General features: G+C 40.2%; 1 protein-coding gene across 1 annotated transcript in view; it reads left to right on the top strand.

Moving 5' to 3' along the window:
• The window catches only part of LOC129718591 (neurogenic locus Notch protein), a 170563-nt gene that overhangs the window by 109411 nt on the left and 39005 nt on the right, over nucleotides 1-22147 (top strand). The gene's annotated exons all lie outside the window — the stretch shown is intronic.

The following is a 22147-nucleotide window of genomic DNA, read 5'->3' as shown; positions in this document are numbered from 1 at the left end:
GCTCGGGTAGATCGAAGACTTCATGCTGCTAGATTCCATTGGCACGACGGGAACCACTCGATCCTGAGTGGTTCTGAATCGACCACGGTGATACCCAAAGAGCGAAAGGGCGCACAGGGACGCAATGATCATTCGCTTTCTGCCTCGGGTGTTTGTTACCTACCATGGGATTTGTCCAGTACGAGCCGCCGGATGAATTGGAAACGTTTCAATGAGCGGAACATAATAATGCTGTGTACTAACGAAATATTGCGCGGCCGTGATTACCCGGGGCCATTCGGCGTTCGGTTCGGTTCGAGTTCGAGCTCTCCGAAGTCGAAGTCTGCCAGTGTTGTTGGCGGTTGTGTCCAAAAAAATAAAGATACAATTTGAAATTGCTGCCCTAACTGGGCTGGACTGGACTGTGGACGGGTTACGGGGTGGAATGATAGATGGGGGAGTTGCACACGAATCGGGTAACGCAAATGGCAGCTAATCGTCGGTAATCGAAAAGGATTACAACCGCAGTGGGGATGTTGTTTCCTCTTGCGGAGAATGTGAATTCGATGCACTGTGAAAGATCCAACCAATTGAGCGTGATTAGAGACTGTTCGGATAAGTGGAGGAAGCAATGGTGATGCAAGTCATGGAAATAAAACATTTTCGAGGTGACAATAGATGCCCCAAAATATTTACTTTTGCATAAAATTCCATCGCTTTGTGCAGATTCCAAACTATTTGAGATTCTGGTAGTAGATATGATATTTTCTGCTCAAAATACAATTCGCCCACCACGGATTTTTCCCGGATGATCTATTGACACAAATCTGGGTCAGTTTAGGTCATATTGCCTGAAGAATATTGAAAATGGTGATCAAATTAACACAGTATATACTGATTCAAAGGCCGCCTTCGACCGTGTTGACAATCAAATACTGATCGCAAAATTAGACCGTTTAGGAGCTCATTATTTCTCACACGATGGCTAGCGTTATACCTGGTTAATCATCGCCTTTGCGTCGCTGCGGCGAAATCCAATTTTTTAACAAACAGCTCTGGGGTTCCCCAAGGCAGCAACCTTGGTTCATTATTATTCTCGGTATTTATAAACGACATATCCTGCTTGCTTCCATATAGAGAAAAATTAGTGTATGCTGCCGGCTTGAAAATATATTTCATCATACGGAACATTGAATACAGCAAGGATTGGTGCCTGAGAATTCTTGGAATGGAAACAATATGCAGCAGGTGTGACATCATCAGAACATATTCCCTGATAAATTGTTGCTATAATACTGGCCCGATTTAATATCTATGTACCATCAATTTCTTTACATTGGAGCTATTTGATTACACTATGTCAGTACCGGTGTTCAAAAACAACCTGGAATGACGCTAGTTGGAGTCTGTTGTCAAGATTTCGTCAAAATATTTGCTTCCAGGTCTTGTTTTTTTCAGTACACACTGCAATCTAACCGCGACTTCTGCTGAACTGCGTAGCTTCTAGACAGCAACTTAAAGGCTAGGAGTGTAATTCTATTGACCTGACAAAACTTATTATGTATTCGATTCTCAATGTGTTATGTAAATTTATAACAGTGATTATGTAAAATTCTAAAATTGTGTAAAAATATATGAGGATTTTACGCGTCTGTAAGTAAATCTGTTTACTCCATGTTTATAAACATGAAGGCTTTTCCCCATCGCCCCTCATTAGATGAGGCTGAAGGATATAAACAACAACAACAGTATTCGGATCCCAATTACTAGCTCAGTAGAGATTCGATCAGATATCATTTTCTTACCCCGAGGTTAACTAGGAGGCCACGAAATATGTCAAAATGTTCAACCAAAAAATGAATTTTTTTTCAGATAGCTGCCAAGTACAACAATATAAACCTAGGTAGACTTTTAACATTCATTTCATTAAAAGTATTTGGTATGATAAATCAATTTCAAATTTATATTTTGGCATAGATTTTTTTATGATTCTTTGAAAAGGCATCAAAACTATTTTTGATGAAACCAAAACTGCTTAACGATTTTGATTCAGTGAAATTACCCATCTTGACGAATGTACTTATATATCTACTAGGTGCGCAACTCAGTTCTCGCTAGTTGTCAATAGCTGGGGATGGTAGACCAACCGCTTCGATTGTGGCACCATATACTTTAAGTTAAGTTAAAAAGTCTGCTTCTGCAGCGCATCGAGAGTTAGAAATATTTTTTGTGAAAATGCTGCTCTAAGTAAAGTAACATACCGAGATCAGTTTCATCGCTTCAAAGGTAGTAATTTCGATGTTGAAGACTATCCGTAAGCGTCATGGAATCAAAAAAAAAACCTTCAAAGACACCGCATTGGAGGAATTGCTCGATAAGGATCCATGCCAAACGCAGGCACAACTTGTCTCGGGAACGTAGAAAAAGCAAAAAAGCAACAAAAAAAAAACAGTTGAGAAGGATGTGTATGAGACATAACCAAAGGTTAACGAAGAATTACGAATACCTGTCTTATGTCAATTTTTTTTTTTAGCTATAGGTTTGAAAACACATCGATTGTGGTTAATCATTTCGATGGTGTAAAATAATAAATTACAGTAAAAATTCTTTTTCTTTTTCCTCTCTCTCTCTCTCGCTTTCTTTCTCTCTCTCTCTCTCTCGCTTCCTCTCTCTCTCGCTTTCTCTCTCTCTTTCTTTCTCTCTCTCCCTTTCTTTCTCTCTCTTACCCTCCCCCTCTCTCTTTCTCTTTCTCTTTCCCTCTCTCTTTCTCTTCTCTCTCCCTCTCTCTTTCTCTCTCTCTATTCCACTCTTTTAATATTATTTTAGCGCCAGTTACGGATAGTGTAGAATAATTCGGGTCTACAGTAATCAAATATTCTAGCACAGAAAATAGTTGCATTTGCGACAGGGTGCTCAGTAGACTGGGACACGGTTATATGAGAAAAAAGCGATGATGTTATTTTTACGCTCCCATGCTTTTTTCATGTTCCTTATGGGTTCTATAACAAACCGTGTAACGTTCTGGATCGATCGGTGTAACTATATTGCGATTGTATATGGGAAAATCAACTTTTTTAAAACTTATTCTCTAGAGATGTCCAGTTGGCTCCTAAAAATATATCGATACATGATATTTGTAGAAAATTTCCTGTGAAAAAATTTTCTGAAGACCGTAAGACGCTACGATGCTTGTAGAAAAAGTTACTCACTCCAAACTGATTGAATGTCTGACGAACGGCTTACCATTGAATTTTTCCAGCATACTGCTATTGCTATTTTTGCTTCGGAGAAGCCTCCAAGATAAATTTTAAACGATATCATTTCTTATCACATGATTGAATTTGCACTGCGCAGTTCCCTCTTGTGAATATATGTGAATATACTTGGAACTGGAGGCCAGCACGTTGACATTAAATTCAAAATAGGTTAGATTATCTGCAGTCCTGCATGTAATTTCACACATTTGGAATACGAGTTTTGTTCAAGAATCACTTTTCATCACTATTAGCAACGTTCAGGATGGTCGCAGTAAAATAATAACTGCTTATTGACGTTGTAGAGATTTTAAATATACAATTTTTGCGTATTTTTTATCACTATTAACAACGTTCAAAGAAGTGGCAGTAAAACAATAACTACTTCAATCAAATGATTTTGGGGCTCTAAAAAGTACCATTGATATGACACCCGGTGTTTGTCAATTTGTCGTCATTGCGGATTGCCATTTGCATATAACATGGGATTATTTTCGTTCTTTTGTTATCACGACAGCATTTTTAGCATTTCAGCAGCTTCTAAGTATTCCATAACAGCTAGCAGATAGACAGGCTCGAGATGAACATGATTTTGCTTTTCCCTTTTTTGCCGCGACCAGACCTCACTGTCCGTATAATACCGTTTTAGGAATGATAATGAAGATGAAACTCTCAGTGGAAGAAGAGCTTCTTAGTATAGGGTACGACATAGAAAATATTTGTCGCTAAATCGTTCACAACTAGTTAAATCGTTTGTATACTTAGTTATCGGCTATGTTGTCAATCCCACTAATTAGAGAGTTGCGATCTTCACCGAAATCAGACTATGCGGGCTTCCAGATAATTGTTCAAATTGTTGAAGGCTCCTGGATGGTATACAGTGTAGTACGGAACTCAGTAGATACATGGTGCTGGTGTGCCTGTGATTTCGAGTATTCTTAACTCAATTTATCTCGTAAATCCGACTGCTTAAAGAGCTGTGGTCTTCAGGAAAGTTGTTCACAGAGTCATGGACTTCTAGTTGGCTAATAGTTTAGTTCGGATTTTCGCCTCAACATGGTCCTAGTGTGCGTGAAGTTTTCAGTATTTTCTACTCGCTTCATCTAGAGAAATCAACCGCTCAGAAAGTTGCGGTTTTCAACAATGTGGTTCAGGAGGTCAAGGGCTTCTAGATGGTACACAGTGTAGCAAGGAATTCAGCAAAAACGTGGCGCCTGTAGTTTCGAGTATTATGAACATAATTTATCTCGTGAATCCAACCACTTAAAGCTTGAGGGCTTTTAGTTGTCTTATAGTTTAGTTCGAAATTCTGTCAGAACGTTATGCTAAAGTGCAAGAAGTTCTCAGTGTTTTCCACTGACTTTACCTCGTGATTTTAACCGCCAAGAAAGTTGCGGTCTTGAGCAAAGCTGGTTTCTACTAAGTTTTGTATACAATTCAGCTGCTACATAGCGCTAGTGTACCTGTAGTTTTAAGTTTTTTGAACATAATTTATCTCATGAATCCAACCACTAAGAGACTTACGATCTTCAGGAAGAGCTTAGCTTAGCTTAGGTAGACTGCCCATAGTTGCAATCCGTGATTGATCAAACCAACAAAATTGCAAAATAAACCAGATGGTGGTGCTTAGTGCTAACCATTACATGAGCGGCAGTCTTCAGGAAAGTTGTTCAGAAAGTGAAGAGCTTCCGGTAACTAAAAGTTCAGTTCGGAATTCTATCTTAGAATGCTGCCTGTTGTCATCATCAAAGTTATTTAGAATGTCAAGGGGTTTAGTTTATGGATAGTTTGAGTGCTATGGACTAAATTTTTCTCTTGAAAATCCCCCTGTTTAGAAAACTGCAGTATTCGACAACTCGGCGATTGAACTTTCTCTGAAGAAATCATGCAAATTTTTATTTATTTCGTATTTATTTTTTCAATGGTAGATCTACAATTTTTTGTTTAGAATTTCTTTCATTACGGCTGTTGCCATTATAGCAAAATGATATGTTGTCAAGATAACATGATACTAAATTGACATAGATTACTTGTTGATTTTTATTATTTGATCTATGATTAAATCTTCGATTCCTTGAAAAAACCTTCTGTTTGCTTAAATACTGCTCTGCAAACCCTGAACATACGCAGAATAAGTTTTTCGAGCATTTTATCTGCAAAGTTTCTCCAAGTAAATGGTTAAAATTTTGGGATCTTTTCTTTTTTCTCCTGACGGACCAGTTCTTTCCATGGCTGTTCACTCAGGCTCAAGTTTGGGGTCTGATTTGACCACTGCATATTTATCAGTTTATTGTGTGCACACTAGCGCTACGTAGAAGGGAACTCCTGCACTAAGCTGTACATCTACCAGAAGCCCCTTACCTTCTGGACAAGTTTGTTGAAAACCAAAACATGCTAGGTCGTCGAGACCACGAGATTTCTGCCTATTCCAGGTGATGCTAAAATTTTGTGGGGTGCTGCCATATTTAACCTTGATCTTATGTAATTAGGACTGACATGCTCACTTACTCCAACACACAGTAAAAAAAATAATATAATTTTCTTGGTATGAATAAATTATTATTCATTCCGCGTCGAACACTCGACAGAAACGGACGTGCAAAGTGGTCGTTCTATTACAATCCGGTTCGTGTGTACGAATAGCGAAACAAAAGAGTGTATTATTCGCGCTAAAGGCCAACTAGATTGTGAGTTGTGTCGATACGTTCTGTACCCGGCTCACAACTTTGGCTGTATTGGTGCAAAATACCAGCTGCAGTTTTGATCTGTGCACCGTTAATAGATCTTTTTAATCCAAGCCCATCAGTTGACAGTCGAGTCCGTGTCGCTGTGCTGAGTGATCTCACACCCGGCTCACTGCTGGTGGCTGTATTGGTGCTGCTGTACTGGTGCTGCTGGCTGCTTTGGGTGCAGCTTCGAACGATCGGACAACCACTGCTGGAAGGAAGAAGTAAAGAGGTACGTGTTCTTGTCGGCGCTAGTGCGCTAGTGCGCTACATTTAGCGCAATGGATATAGATCCCTCGCCTCCCGTGCCACCATCCCCGAACCCCCCTGACCCTGACCCTTCTGTTACCCCCTCCCCTGTTCATTCTACAATCCCCCCTCGCCCCAGGCTTTACCCGGACGGATCTCAACAGGGCAGCTATACTGTTTATTTTCGTCCAAAGGCAGGAGTGAATTCAAAGCGTTTAAACATACTGCAAATTGCTAAAGACCTGACGAAGGGGTACAAGGCCGTGACCGAAATTTCCAAGGTCCGACCTAACAAGCTCCGTGTCGTGGTCAGTGATCTGGCACAGGCCAATGCTATCGCTTGCTCTGAGCTCTTCACACGCGAGTATCGCGTTTACATACCCGCACGAGACGTGGAGATCGACGGTGTCATAACCGATTCGAGTCTGTCTGTCGAGTGTATCCTAAAAAGCGCAACCGGTTGCTTCAAAAATACCGAAACACAGGCGAAGATTTTGGATTGTAAGCAATTGCGGTCCATGTCTCTCGTCGGCGGTAAAAAAGTTTACACTCCGTCAGACTCGTTTCGCGTTACGTTTGCCGGATCTGCACTCCCTAGCCACGTCTCGATCGACCGGGTTCGTCTGCCTGTGCGATTGTATGTACCCCGTGTTATGAATTGCACCAATTGCAAGCAGTTAGGCCACACAGCCGCCTACTGCTGCAATAAGGCACGATGTAGCATATGTGGGGAGACTCATGCGGAAGATTCTTGCAGTGTTAATGCTGAAAAATGTATTCACTGTGGGGAAAACCAGCATGAGCTCTCCACATGCCCGGTGTACATGCAGCGCAGAGATAAAATCAAGCGGTCACTTAAGGAGCGTTCAAAGCGTTCTTACGCTGAGATGCTGAAGAAGACCGTGACCACTTCTACCATAACATCGAACCCCTTTGATCTGTTGCCCTCTGATGAAACCGATTCTGACGATTCATCAGCGGGAACATCTTATGCCAATCCTGGGGAGTCTAGGAAGAGGAAAAATGTTTCTTCTCCTAAACTTCCCCGTAAAGGTCCTAAGATTTCCCAAAGTGTAATGAAAAGTACGAACAAACCAAACAGTGCTGCGGAAAAACCGAAGCAAACTCCTCCTGGGCTTGCAAATTTAAAGTCCCAGAAGGAGTTCCCAGCACTGCCAGGAACATCTAAAACCCCAGTTGTTCCTTTTGCACATCCAGTTGATGAAACAAACTCTGGATTAGTGAAATTTTTTGACATTGTGGACTGGATTTTTGAAAATTTCAATGTACCCGATCCAATTAAAATTTTTCTTACAGCATTCCTCCCAACAGTTAGATCATTTTTGAAGCAGTTGACTGCCCAATGGCCCCTCCTTGCAGCGATTGTATCCTTCGATGCCTAATTCAACTGCGTATATGAAGGATTCTATCTCTGTCTTACAGTGGAATTGTAGAAGTATTTTACCAAAAATTGATTCGTTTAAAGTTTTGATAAATAAAAACAAATGCGATGCATTTTCCCTTTGTGAAACTTGGCTTACTTCAAATATTGATCTCAACTTCCATGATTTTAATATTATTCGCCTTGATCGAGACACCCCATATGGAGGAGTACTTTTAGGGATTAAAAAGTGCTATTCTTTCTATCGTATTAACCTCCCCTCGATTCCAGGCATCGAAGTTGTCGCATGTCAAATGACAATACAAGGTAAAGAGCTTTGTATTGCCTCAATATATATTCCTCCCAGAGCACAGGTTGGGCAACGGCTGCTCTTTGATTTAATAGAACTTCTTCCCTCGCCACGTTTGATTTTGGGAGACTTCAACTCTCATGGCGTGGCTTGGGGTTCCCCATACAATGATAACCGCTCCTCTTTAATCTATAACCTTTGCGATGACTTCGACATGACTATTTTGAACAACGGTGAAATGACACGTATCCCGAAACCTCCAGCGCGCCCAAGCGCTTTGGATCTATCCTTATGTTCGACGTCGCTACGGTTGGATTGCACATGGAAGGTAATCCTTGATCCTTACGGTAGCGCCCATTTGCCTATTCTTATTTCAATTAATAACGGGTCAACTCGCATGCGACCAATTGACATTCCGTATGACCTCACACGGAATGTCGATTGGAAGTTATACGAGGAAATGATTTCAAAAGCGGTCGAGTCGATTCAACATCATCCACCACTTGAAGAATACAACCTCCTCGCGGGCTTGATTCTCGACGCCGCGTTGCAAGCCCAAACGAAGAAATATCCCGGCGTAACGATCAAAGAACGGCCTCCCACTCCGTGGTGGGACCAAGAGTGCTCCGATGTCTACACGCAAAGATCCGACGCGTATCTGACCTTCCGGGATACAGACGATGCCGACGACTTTAAACGTTATTCGGAGCTTGATACCAAGTTTAAAAGCGCGACTAAGGCAAAGAAACGCGGATATTGGCGTCGGTTCGTAAACGGGACGTCGAGGGAGACATCAATGAGCACTCTTTGGAACACAGCCCGAAGAATGCGGAATCGCGTAACGGTCAACGAAAGCGAGGAGTCTTCAAGTAGGTGGATATTTGATTTTGCCAGGAAAGTATGTCCGGACTCTGTTCCCGAGCAAAACATTGTTCGCGATGCGTCTCCGGGCCACGACGCGATTGAATCACCTTTTACGATGGCAGAATTTTCAGTTGCCCTCCTGTCCTGTAACAATAACGCGCCTGGGTTAGATAGAATCAAATTCAACTTGTTGAAGAATCTACCCGGCAATGCCAAGAGGCGCTTGTTGAACTTGTTCAATAAGTTCCTGGAGCAAAATATTGTACCGCAGGATTGGAGGCAAGTGAAGGTGATCGCCATCCAAAAACCAGGGAAACCAGCTTCTGATCACAACTCTTATAGGCCGATTGCAATGCTATCCTGTATCCGGAAATTGATGGAAAAAATGATACTTCGTCGTTTAGACCATTGGGTCGAATCAAATGGTCTACTATCAGATACTCAATTTGGCTTCCGCCGTGCCAAAGGGACGAATGATTGTCTTGCGTTGCTTTCAACAGATATTCAGCTGGCGTATGCTCGCAAAGAACAAATGGCGTCTGCGTTCTTGGACATTAAGGGGGCTTTTGATTCCGTTTCTATTGACATTCTTTCGGGTAAACTTCACCGACAAGGATTTTCTCCAATTTTGAACAATTTTTTGCACAATTTGTTGTCCGAAAAGCACATGCATTTTACGCACGGCGATTTGGCAACTTTTCGCATTAGCTACATGGGTCTTCCCCAGGGCTCATGTTTAAGCCCCCTTCTTTACAACTTTTATGTAAATGACATCGAGGAATGTCTGGCAAATTCATGCACGATAAGACAACTTGCAGACGACAGTGTAATCTCTGTTACAGGAGCCAAAGCTGCCGATTTGCAAGGACCATTGCAAGATACCTTGGACAATTTGTCTGCTTGGGCTTTACAGCTAGGTATCGAATTCTCTCCGGAGAAGACTGAGATAGTAGTTTTTTTCTAGGAAGCATGAACCTGCTCAGCTTCAAACACAATTAATGGGTAAAACGATTTCTCAGGTTTTGGTACACAAATATCTTGGTGTCTGGTTCGACTCTAAAGGCACCTGGGGTTGTCACGTGAGGTATCTGATGAAAAAATGTCAACAAAGAGTGAATTTTCTTCGTACAATAACCGGACAATGGTGGGGAGCCCACCCAGGAGACCTTATAAGGCTTTACCAAACAACGATATTGTCTGTTATTGAATACGGGTGTTTCTGCTTCCGCTCCGCAGCAAACACACATTTGATCAAACTGGAGTGAATACAATATCGTTGTTTGCGTATCGCCTTAGGTTGCATGCAGTCGACCCATACGATGAGTTTGGAGGTCTTAGCTGGAGAACTACCATTGAAAAACCGCTTCTGGAGCCTGTCTTCTCGTATTCTTATCAAATGTGAGGTCTTGAACCGTCCCGTGATTGAAAATTTTGAAAGGTTAATCGAACTTAATTCTCAAACCCGTTTTATGACATTGTATTTCAATCACATGTCCCAAAATATTAACCCTTCTTCGAATATTCCAAATCGTGTCGACTTATCAAATACTTCTGATTCTACTGTGTTTTTCGATACATCCATGATAGAAGAAACTTGTGGAATCCCGGATCATTTACGCGTGCAGCAGATCCCCAAAATTTTTTCCAATAAATATCGAAACATCAACTGCGACAATATGTACTACACTGACGGATCACTTCTTGATGGGTCCACTGGCTTCGGTATCTTCAATAACAATTTAACCGTCTCCCATAAGCTCGATAATCCTGCTTCTGTTTACGTCGCAGAATTAGCTGCAATTCAGTACACCCTAGGGATTATCGAAAAAATGCCCACGGACCATTATTTCATCTTTACGGACAGTCTCAGTTCCATTGAGGCTCTCCGATCGATGAAAGATGTTAAGCACTCTCCGTATTTCCTGGGGAAAATACGGGAACATCTGAGTGCTTTATCCGAAAAATCTACTCAGATTACCTTAACGTGGGTCCCTTCTCACTGCTCGATACCGGGTAATGAGAAAGCGGACTTTTTGGCTAAGGTGGGCGCAACAAACGGTGATATTTATGAAAGACCAATTGCCTTTAATGAATTTTTCGCATTTGTACGTCAGAATACGATCATCAGTTGGCAAAATTCTTGGACCAAGGGGGAACTGGGAAGGTGGTTACATTCCATAATCCCCAAGGTATCGACGAACCCGTGGTTCAAGGGGTTGGATGTAGGTCGGGATTTCATTTGCGTGATGTCCCGGCTTATGTCCAATCACTATAGATTTGACGCGCATCTCCGTCGTGTTGGGCTCGGGGAGAGTGGTATCTGTGCCTGTGGTGAAGGTTATCACGACATAGAGCACGTTGTTTGGTCATGTCCTGTACACCGTAACGCCAGGTCTAGTTTAATAGCTTCCCTGCAGGCCGAAGGTAGGCAGCCGGCTGTTCCTGTTCGTGATGTCTTGGCGAGCCGTGACCTATCCTACATGTCCTTATATACGTTTTCCTGAAATCCATCCACGCCCCAGTTTAGTCCTATCCCCTTCCGCCTACATCCAACCAAACGACAAGAACACGTTAAGACCCCGGATCCGGAAACAGCAACTAGACCCGCACGATACTCTCAGGCCCCGAGGGAGACAACCCAATATGCCAGTCCGTAATATCTTGGCCCAGCAGCGGAACATATTCAATATGCTGCTTACCTATGGCGATGGAAAACCATCAAACAACAAATCAGTGCTTTTCATGAAAATTATTCTAGCTTAAGTTAGATTTAGTTTCAGCCCGTAGTCGGCAGCGAGGATAAAAAATTTGCTTTTAGTTATTAAGATACTTTAGAAAGTAAGCTACCAGATATAATTGGCGCCGTTAAACATTGAATTGTATTTGTGCCGTGTCAAATAAACTATAGATGAGGAAAAAAAAAATTATTATTATCTTATTTTTTTTTTTTTTTTTCATTTGAATTGTTATTGTTCAATGACGATGGGTACGGAATAAACTTGTTGTTTAAGGTAGAGAATAGGATGTCTCACAAAAAGCACGGTACAGGAGAACTAAATTCTGGATTCCTGAAATTCCGGAACAAGCGGTTGAATTTTCGGAAGTATTCGAACAAGTACTTGGGAAGTTAATTCTATTTTTGAAACTCTCAAGATCCTGGACATCGACACAAAACAATAATATAAGAAAATTGAAAAAATGCAAAATTCAGGACTCTAATTTTTTTTATCAGATTTTCTGTTTCCGAGTTTCTTTTTGACATTTTTTAATCACAAACGTGCTGAGATTTTTTCAAAGCTCCATCTCTCCCACTCCTCTTGAATGATCATGTGGCTTAGGACCGACCCCACATTTGGCGAACCCCTTTCCAAATGTATTCATCCCACCAATCGAACCCCAATCTGACCTCTTGCTTCACATCGCGAGTGTACTTCACACCGCAGCCATCGATCAACCCGGCGAGATTGGCCCACATTAAAAGGGCAACTTAATATGCGCAATACCCGGGTGATCCGGCCGGCGGCAGGGACGGGAAAACCTTAAAATCACACCGAATCAACCGGTTTCCCAATTTTGAGCGCACAAAAAGATGACAACCGTCCGACCGAAATTTCTCATGCTTTTTCCGCAGATCAAAAGCCGAAGCGAACATGCGGCGTGGAATTTAATCTCGTCTTACTTTTAGCGCGCGCAATTTCAGCTAACTGGCAGATCATTTTGCACGTACTTAAGACCTGCCATTGCGCTCGATCAGTTTTTTTTTCGGTGTTGTTGTTGTTGAAATTTTGCGCGATGAACTCGCAATGAGAAACCCGGGGAGAAGGAAGGAAGGCACGATGAACGCGTATGAAAGAAAAACCATAAAGATAAGTACGGTTGCAGTTATTTTAATTTTATTAAGATTCAAAAGTAATTTTCAGGCGTTCCTTTCGGGCCACTTGTTTTGGGAGCTCTGCTCCAGCGTAGTTTGTATGGTTCTTTGGTCCCCACTAGTACATACGAGCGTATTCGAACAACCGTAAAAGTATTGCATAGTCCACAGAGACCGGCCGGTCGTCTTGTGCTGTTGACCTCATGAAAGCCTACAGGAGCCGGTTGCGGTTTTTTTCTATTGTTGTTGTAGCCTAAACATGGTTATGATAAGATTGGAATTAGATCTGGGAATGATTGCCTAGCGTAAATTCGCTAGAGGTTGATCGCACCCCACAATCCCCTGCCAGTTTTGGGCTCTTGCGCAATATCAGCACACAGTTTTATTTCATTTCGGACAATTCTGCACATATGGTAATGACCTGTGTGTGTTTAACCGCTGTCACGCGGGTCGTTCCATATGGGACATTGTGCGGTATTCTGGTACATAAATTACGGTAACGACTTGTTCTCTCGGATAACTGCAGCTCAAGACATACTTTATGCGAACCAACCGGTTGCGTGATGATAAAAACGAACGAACGCGATTACAATCGCTATCGAACAACTGTCCCCATGGGAAAAGATAAATTAATTTCGCGAAATCGGACTCAATTGAGGATACGGCGAAAGATCGTTATAACCTGAGCAGCCTGTCGTCGTTTGACCGATAGTTGACCTCGAGTTTCTGCTTGGTTGATACACTAAACACGGGAAGCTCGTAGACACAACTGCACAGACTATTACCAATAAAGTGTCCAGTTCCTGTCTATGTCAACACCTATTTGCAGTGGACGATAAAATTTTATTTATTTATTTTTAGTGCTACCCATTCATAAACTGCTAGTCCCGGCGTTAGCGCAAAGCATTCGAAAACAACAATTTTCGCGTAATTTTTCAAAGGGACCTAAGTAACAATGACAGATTCTCTCCTCTCTCACTTTGTTTCGTTAATTACGTCGTCATTATAATATTTTCTAAGCTTTTTTCCCCTTAATCGAAAGATAGTAATACTATCTTGCTTACTATGCATAGAGCGTTATGAAATATGGAAATAATAACATATTTATTGATCAAAGAGAAAGTAAACAAAGAGAGTCTCTCAATATTAGATAGGTCGCTTTGAAAAATTACGCGAGAATTGACCATCAGTTTTCTTGTTTTCTGTGAGAAACTGATGAATGAACGTTGAATTGATTTTTTTTGCTGCGGTCTTCGGTATGTAGGATATTCGTTCTGAGGTGATCACGATCCTTATGAATTTTCAAACTCTGCGTTCGAATTTCGGTGAGATAATCGAGCTATACATGTGTGTATACATTCGGTTCTCAGTTTGCAGGCACGGTTCAAAAGTTCAGAGCATCTACATGCGCTTTAAGACTCTTAACTCTCGGCCTCTGGATGCTGCGCGTAATTATACCACTTATCCGCGTATTGCTTTCCACATCGTTATGCGTGAAGATGCTCTCGGTGTATGGAATGAAAAAATGTAACATAACGTGCAAAAATACACAATTTTTTCAAAGTGGAAGCCGTTTATAAGAGAAAGCTGTACCCATCCAAAAGTGCCACCCCAACTGGCCCGAACGTCGTGTTAAATCTAATAAAGTGAATCTGATTAGAGTGGCAAACGAATTGCGGTACTGGCGAAACTCGTATAAACTGAAATTACCACATGTTCGAATTGCATGTTAATTAGTCGGAATCGCGGGAACCAGCCACGTTTTCATTGAAGCCGGCTCGAATTATTGACTCCCAACGAGTAAAATGATTACAGTGGCGCCTCTTGCGAGCGGAGGAGGTTCAACCTACTCCACCGAATGAACAATGACGAATTTTCGCTGGCAAAGCTGCATCATTAAGCATCTTTGTTTTGCGGACCGCTTGTAATAACTCATTCGGCGGGTCAGGCTCTAATATCACAGATAAACGAGAAAAAAGTAGTTACACACCAATTTTCGCCAGGTCGGATGTGTATGCTTTTTGTGTATGTGTTGGCCTGTCCACTGTAAGGTAAACAATGTTTTATTGCATTTCGGTCATGACACGGGAGCGTGCGCAGGTATAAATCGAGATCGGGCTTTTTGGTCATTTTATATTGCGATGTCTTCTTCGAAATGTGGATATAATAAACACAACCATGATTTTTTATACTCTATTGTTAATCCTTGCTTAATTTTTTTTCAAGGTTTTCGTAAATCATCAAAAAATTATTTAGATGAACATAATTCTTTAAACTGGAATTAAGCACAAGCGTAACTAATCAAGTTCCAAACGAAAAATATAAAAAATTGTGATTCCATTTCATCCACCAGGTGTTCAAGGCAGGTGGTCTAAAACTGAGACGTTGTACTTGACCAGAAACCTCTTTATACAAAATACAGTGTAAGCTGGCGCGTTGTCATGTCGAAGAACCTATGACTTTTTCTTCACAATTCTGGCCCTTTTTACGTACTGTTTCACGGAGTTGAGCAAGCACCTCTCGGAAGCAATGCTAGTTACAGGCTTTCAGAAATCTAGTTCATTCTTTCGTGTTTTTGATTTTTTCGGCGAAATGAAACAAACACCTTTGCAATTGAAAACTAAGTCTTTAGGCTACACAGCTGACGGTGGTTCTATGCAGGCACCGTTCAGACATAGAGCAGTGTGAATGCATAAAAAATGCTGGAGACAAGCATACATGGGACGGACACGGAAGCAGTGGAAATAGTGCTTAAAAGTCTGCTCTCGGCTCAAACAAATATATCAAATATCTATATGCAACAAGAAACAGCGTTGCTTGGCTAAGAATGGGCTGCACCTCCTGCGATTTGCTTCCATCCGACACGAACTGAATCTGGTCCTCCAGCCGCACAGGTATAATATGCAACACGCGTAATAAAATGTCGCTTTCAAGCCGCAACACGATACCTGTTGAATTGGTTCGTGTATGAGAGCTCCATCCAACATTAAATGAGATTGGATTTCCGTACATTCCGTCTTTGCAGCTGAGATAGATATAACTCGAACAAAAGGTGGAACTTACAAAAAATGTAGGGTCTCTTACAACATGTCTTTATTTCTCTACTGATTTTGCGATAGCATTGAAACTTCCAATGCAATTGTAATTTTTTTCAATTAGTTCCACATCATCCTTGCAGTCGAGACTTTGCATACAAGCCTTCAATTTTTTCATTTAAAATGTATTTATTATTTCATATTTGAAATATTATTTTCTGCTGATTAAACATTTCCAATATTAATTGGGACTAAAGGGTTGAAAATTCAGAGTCAGACATACCAGGCTCTTCGCCATCTCGCAAATGGAGTTGATATGCGATCTCTGAGCATCATCACGGTTTCGGAAATATCCACATTGGATGGTACTTGGCCCTTTCAGTTTTTTAAGAAACTGGAAATCACCATTATGAATTTCAAAAAATTGGCTGGGGACGATTTCTGGCCTCTCGGTTCCATTCTGGCTCTGAAAATACTCATATTGCATAGGATTTGGTTATTTCCAGCTGTTTTCTAAAAACCGGCAATCACCATTTTGGATTTCAACGATTTTTGTCGATTTTTTTTTTGGTCTCTTGGCACTATTCTGATTCCAAAAACTCCCATATCTGGTGATTTTTGGCCTTTTTAGACCTAATGTCTCCATGTTGGATTCCAAAAAAGGCGTCTGGGTTTGATTTTTGATCTCTGGCCAGCATCCCGAATCCGAAAATAATCATGCCACATGTTTTGGACTATTCTACTAGAATTTTTAAAAACAAAAAGTCGCCATTTTTTATTTAGAAATGGCGTGTTGGATTGACTTCTGGCTTTTGGATGTCTGAAATACACCCTCTGATTGGTATTTGGCAATTTTTGGTTGTTTTTCAGAAACTGGAAGTCTCCATCTTGGATTTCAAAACAAGCGTTCTGAGTCGGATTTTATCCCTTGGGCATCCTGGAGATATTCATATTGGGTGGTATTTGGCCATTTTAAGCCGTCTTTGCTCGATTCCCGGCCTCTGGATACTCTCCCAGTTCTGAAAACAGACATATTGGCTGGTCATTCTACACTCGAATACTCTTCAAAAGCGAAGGGAACACTATCAGTAAGATCAACTTTGTTACGGCGTTGCGCATTCATATATAAGAAGAAGAAGATATGTTGTGTTTTAAATAATATTTCCCGTAGTTTTGCTATTTTACCTAATTAAAACAAAATTTTTGTTAATTAGTGCAGTCTTTCCAGAAACATTCTTTTTTGATATATTTTAATTTGAATTTAATCCAAAAAAATACACCAAAGTCACTTCTTACGCCGTTTTGTCTTCACGAATTAACAGAATAACTTTACTCAAGTTTTTTCGACTGGAAAAAAAAATTAATACAGGGGTTTTGGTATTTGTAATGAAAGGCATTAATTACTATTCGCTCATCATCGAGGTTTCGGTCCTTTTATGGGACCATTTTCAGGGTGCACAATATATTAATCATTTTTTAGAATAACTCCAGGGTTTTTTACGCAGAATTTGGTATTCAAGCATTTTTTTACAAGCGAATTTCGGAATCCACGTAGATTTTTCAGAAGAATCGGTTTTTATGCGGTATATTCTGAGGATTTTTCTCTTTTAAGTCGTTCAGTTTGTCGACTTTATTTTCTAAACCGAATAGTATAATATTCACCGACCTTTCATAACCGTTTTATTTTTTCCCAGAAGGAATTAACTCATCTCTTTGTCTATTTTTAAAAGTATTCAATGAAAGTTGTTAAAAAAAAAGTTTTTTACAAGTACTTTTTACGGGACCAAATCTTGAAATAATATATAATAGGTTTCAATATAACAAAATCGTGTTTCTTACATCTATTGAAAAAACTCCAAACTCGGTTTTGACGCAGATTTCAGAATTTACGCGGTTTTTACCTAAATTCCTAGAAGTGTCGTGTTTGAGACGGCATGTTTGACCAGTTTTTTTTTCAGTTTTAAATCGTTTATTTAAGGCCTCCGACGAGTGTACTTAATCCAATTACTAAACATACACTGATTAGACCCGATGTAAACGTTAACGTAGTCTTACGAATTACGAATATCACGAAAACTGTCCACTTATATGCGTCCACCAAACTGAGAAAAACTTAGATTTTGTGATGCTATAACTATTCTACCATTGAAAAAGGTAGAGCCTTGTGCTTTCGTATTTTGATCAATCAGAGCTAAAAACTTTCAGTCTTAGTCTAACTCGAACTAAAGAACCAATGACATTCTTTCTTAACACAGTACACAAACTAAAGTATACAAACGATTTGATTACTTGTGAACGATTTTGCGACAAGTATTTTTTATGTCATTTTTGTCAGTCTACGAAGCCCTTACTTCACTGAAAGTTTTCCTCAAAAGCCTGTTATAAAAGGTAGAAAACAGAAATTCTACCAAGTTTCCATTCCCAAGACGGTAAGGACGGCAAAGAAAGAAAAGGCAAAATCCCGTTCATCTCGTACCGGATTCCAATTCTCGGTAGGTGGAATTCAATGTCTACAGCGCAAAAAAAAACCTTTTTCTTTGTTTACTGGCTGTTATGGAATACTTAGTAGCTGTTGAAGTATTGAAAATGTTGCCGTGATAACAAAAAAAATGAGAATCATCCCACGCAATGACGAGAAAAAATAATTAAACACAAATCAGGCACATCAATAGCTTTATAGCGCCGCAAAATTATTTAATTGAAGTAGTTATTATTTTTCTACCACTCGCCAGAACGTTTGTTATAGAAATAAAAAGGGCTATTTTCTATGCAATCTCATTTTTCACGTTCACAAAATTACATGCGAAACAAGAGCTGGGGTAGCAAAGTTACTTGAAACTTGACCCACTTGACCCCGGCAACCACACCAATTTTGACTTGACCCACTTGACCCCGGCAACAACCACACCAATAGCACTTTTTAGCGCCCCAAAATTATTTAAATGAAGTAGTTATTATTTTTTATGACTCTCCAAAACGTTTGTTACAGTGATAAAAAGTGCTATTTTCTTTTCAATCTCATTTTTCAAGTTTATAATATTACATGCGAAACAAGAGCTGAAGAAGCAAATACATGTGGATTCAACACATTTCCAGTCTTGACTTTCCTCCAGTGAAGCTGTGCCTTCATCTAGTAACACTTTTCACCGTAAAATGAGATCAGGAATAAACTAGGGGAACTGCTCCATTTTTCATCTCAGCCCAAATATTCATCTTATACATCATGAAAACACAATAGAAAACAGGAAAAAAGCATATTTTCTGTTTCTAAACCAATCTGCTTATCCATGGAATGGATTCTTCTTAGTTCACTTTGGATTCCTCATAAAGTATAATCCTCAAAAACTCACTTAAAAGCACTAAATTCGAAATTATAGTCGGGTGCATATACTCGAAAACTCATTTAATTCAATCACCTACCTCAGAAAACAAAAAAAACGGGCATAGCTCTTTACGGCTACAACGGAACTCGTTCAGCAGCCAACCAAAGTTTTTTTTTATCACTATCGGACCATTTTTATTTTAATCACTAAACAAAATCACTCACTACACTAGGAATACTTTAATCATTGAAATGTTCCCCTCAAATTTCCTAAAACAATTAGCAGAAATATATGAGATGAATTTCTACAATTCCTAAATTTCATCTGTATGTATTTTCATCTGTTTTCACTGCGTTGAAGAAAATCAAGAGTTGCCAAATCAGTTTCTGTTAAAACGAAAAAATCATACTGAAAATGTTGAATTATTCCGACATAATTTACATAAATCGACAGCACTGCAGTGGTTACCTAGGTTACCAATTTTGCATGTGAACAACTACAGCGGATATCGAGATAACCTACTACGGCGGGCTGCGGCTACGTTTATCCATGATAATGTGATTCATTCATGATTAACAGTGTGATGAATATGGGGGCGTCGTGAAATGAATAATTGAGCAGTTATTCAAGTTTTAAGATGGATATGGAAGCGTTGTAAAAAATTGTTTGTTTTACAAAATTCAGGATAAATTTAGCTAATTTCACTAAATATGCAATGCTGAACGATTCCATAAAAGCACGTAAGCATATTTAGTTTATTTGTTCAATGATTTTGTGAAAATTTGGTGTCTAATCCGTGCATTCTTCGTGAATATCGGTTTAATGAGATGAAGAATGGAGCAGTTCCCCTACTTAGTTTTTTTTTAACTACTGACTACTCAAACCTAAACCCAATTACCCAAAACTTTAATAAGCAAAAATCGATGTTTAGTTTACTCTCGGAACTAAATTGATTCAGTTGTTTAAGAAACAGTTGACGTGTTTAGAAGGTCAACTGTCAGACAATCTTTGTAAAAATAATTAGGCCTTAAAGGCACAATATTGCAAAAGTCTTGTTTTGCCACTAATGAAAATTTTAAAAATTTTTTAAACATTTCACTGGTCAACAAAATCGATGCGCTGAAGCTTAAACTGAAAAAATGGAAGATTATAGCTTACCAATCATTCCTGTGAATTTTGGTGCCCCTTGCAAAGATAGAAGTGCATCATAAGGCCGCAGAGTAATTGCACGCCGGGTTCGTCGCTTCTACGTTTGCTTACGAAAAAATTTCATTTAGCTCTCTGAAGAGTTTCCACACTTCTTGGACTTGGCTAGAAGCACTAGAATTTACAGAAATCCTATAATATCCTATAAGACTTAGAATTAAACGTGCAAAACCTTATTTGTAATAATCAAATTTAACCTAGAACTTGACAACCTCAAAGCTCATAACCCTTCCCACGCTCACGCGATAAACTCACACGTGCAGCAGTACTGATTCCAAAGCTAGCCACAGAGGCCTAACCAAACATTGCCTAAACACCAAGTATGATGACAGTTCTACAAGGTATGCCACATTTTTATCTATCCACGCACACAAACAAATCTCGTTATGAAAATTTTCGTTTTTTGTATGGAATTCGGAACATTTTCGGAAATTTCTCGTTTTATGTTGTTTTATATTTGATTTTTTTAATTGGAGAGTGAATCTCCAGTTGAAACACACTAGAAATTGATATTAATTTAGATTTAGTGTGAAAAATTGCGACAATATGTCGAAATAAAATATATAAAAATGCTATATTTCTAATAGTTGGAGCATAATCTTAGTCATTGTCATAGCTCATGACTTTTGTTACTGTATGAAACATAAGCGACTCTATTTAGAAGCGCTATTAGACTACAATAAAAAAACGAAAAGTGCAAAAAGGTTACCGGCAAATTGATGAAAAAGAGCATATTTTACCTAAACCGCAGCATGTTTATGTGTTCCCCACAAATAAAACATGTTTCAACATCATTTCTATAACTTTTCAGGAAAGTATGTTTTATAAGTTTAGTTTAAAATGCAAAATCATTTCAAATTTCATACAAAATTGGAAAAAGTTCATAATGATCACTAATACTGATGCATCGACGTGAATAGCATACCTTGCAGAACTGTCATCATACTTGGGCCTAAACAACTACCACCACCACAATAAATGGTAAACCGATCCCTACAAATGTGTCTTTCTTTCCATTCGGGCCGATCGTGCCAGGCATCTGTGGGCGCGTTTGTATGTGTCTGTCTCAGTACGTGCTCTGTATGCTGTCATGCAATGCGCGAGCTCCTCAATGATCCTCATTCAGCAGTTCGTTCGTTCGTTCGGACAAAGCAGAGCCACGATCGTGGTGGTGCGTGTTATGCATGCCCAATGCTCTGGCTAGCTGGTTGGCTTGCTGGATCTCTGGAAGGCTTTTATGTTCCATTCCATTATGACCAACGACGACGACGACGACGACGACACCAAAGCAAAGCAAAGAGAGCAGCACGGTGAGATGCAATGCAACCAAAATTAGACTCCGCTTTTGGCGTGGCATGCCACAAATCGTCGCGCCAGCAATATTGGCGATCTCGGGCAGAGCGAAAGAGAGCGACGACCCGTGCTGTGTGTCGCATGCGCGCGATCGTACAGAGCGGGAGAAAGAGAGCGCACCGCGGACGGAGACTTCCTCTATAAACAGATATGAAACCGTGGGAAAGTGTACAAGAGCATAGCGCATACATATTCGTATACACGGTGGTTGGTTCCTCGAATCGTTGAAAAGCGCAGCGAAGGGGGCTGGAGTTGCGGTTCCGAAATGAACGGGTGAATGTATGGTTGGGTATAAGGCAAAAAAATGCCACAAGACAACGAAGTCCGCGACGACATAATATCGGTTTTATGTGGCCACTTAGTTTGTGTGTGTGTGTGTGTGTGTGGATGGCACACACCAACAGGAAAAGACCTTCGGGCTATGAAATCCAGTCTGCTTGAGCTGGAGTAGGGCCAATCCTTATCAAATGTTTTTTTCTAGGGCCAGGAAGGTTTTCAACGCACGATCAATTTCGTAACCTTCGGCTAATTGAGGTCATGTCAAGCCCACAACAAAACCTCGAAAAAACAGTGTCCTTATTTTTTCCGTTACATGA

This window comes from Wyeomyia smithii, chromosome 1, assembly GCF_029784165.1.
Source record: "Wyeomyia smithii strain HCP4-BCI-WySm-NY-G18 chromosome 1, ASM2978416v1, whole genome shotgun sequence".
In the NCBI taxonomy this organism is placed as follows: domain Eukaryota; kingdom Metazoa; phylum Arthropoda; class Insecta; order Diptera; family Culicidae; genus Wyeomyia; species Wyeomyia smithii.
Note: the sequence above shows the minus strand (reverse complement) of the source record. Positions and strands in the feature narration are given on the sequence as shown.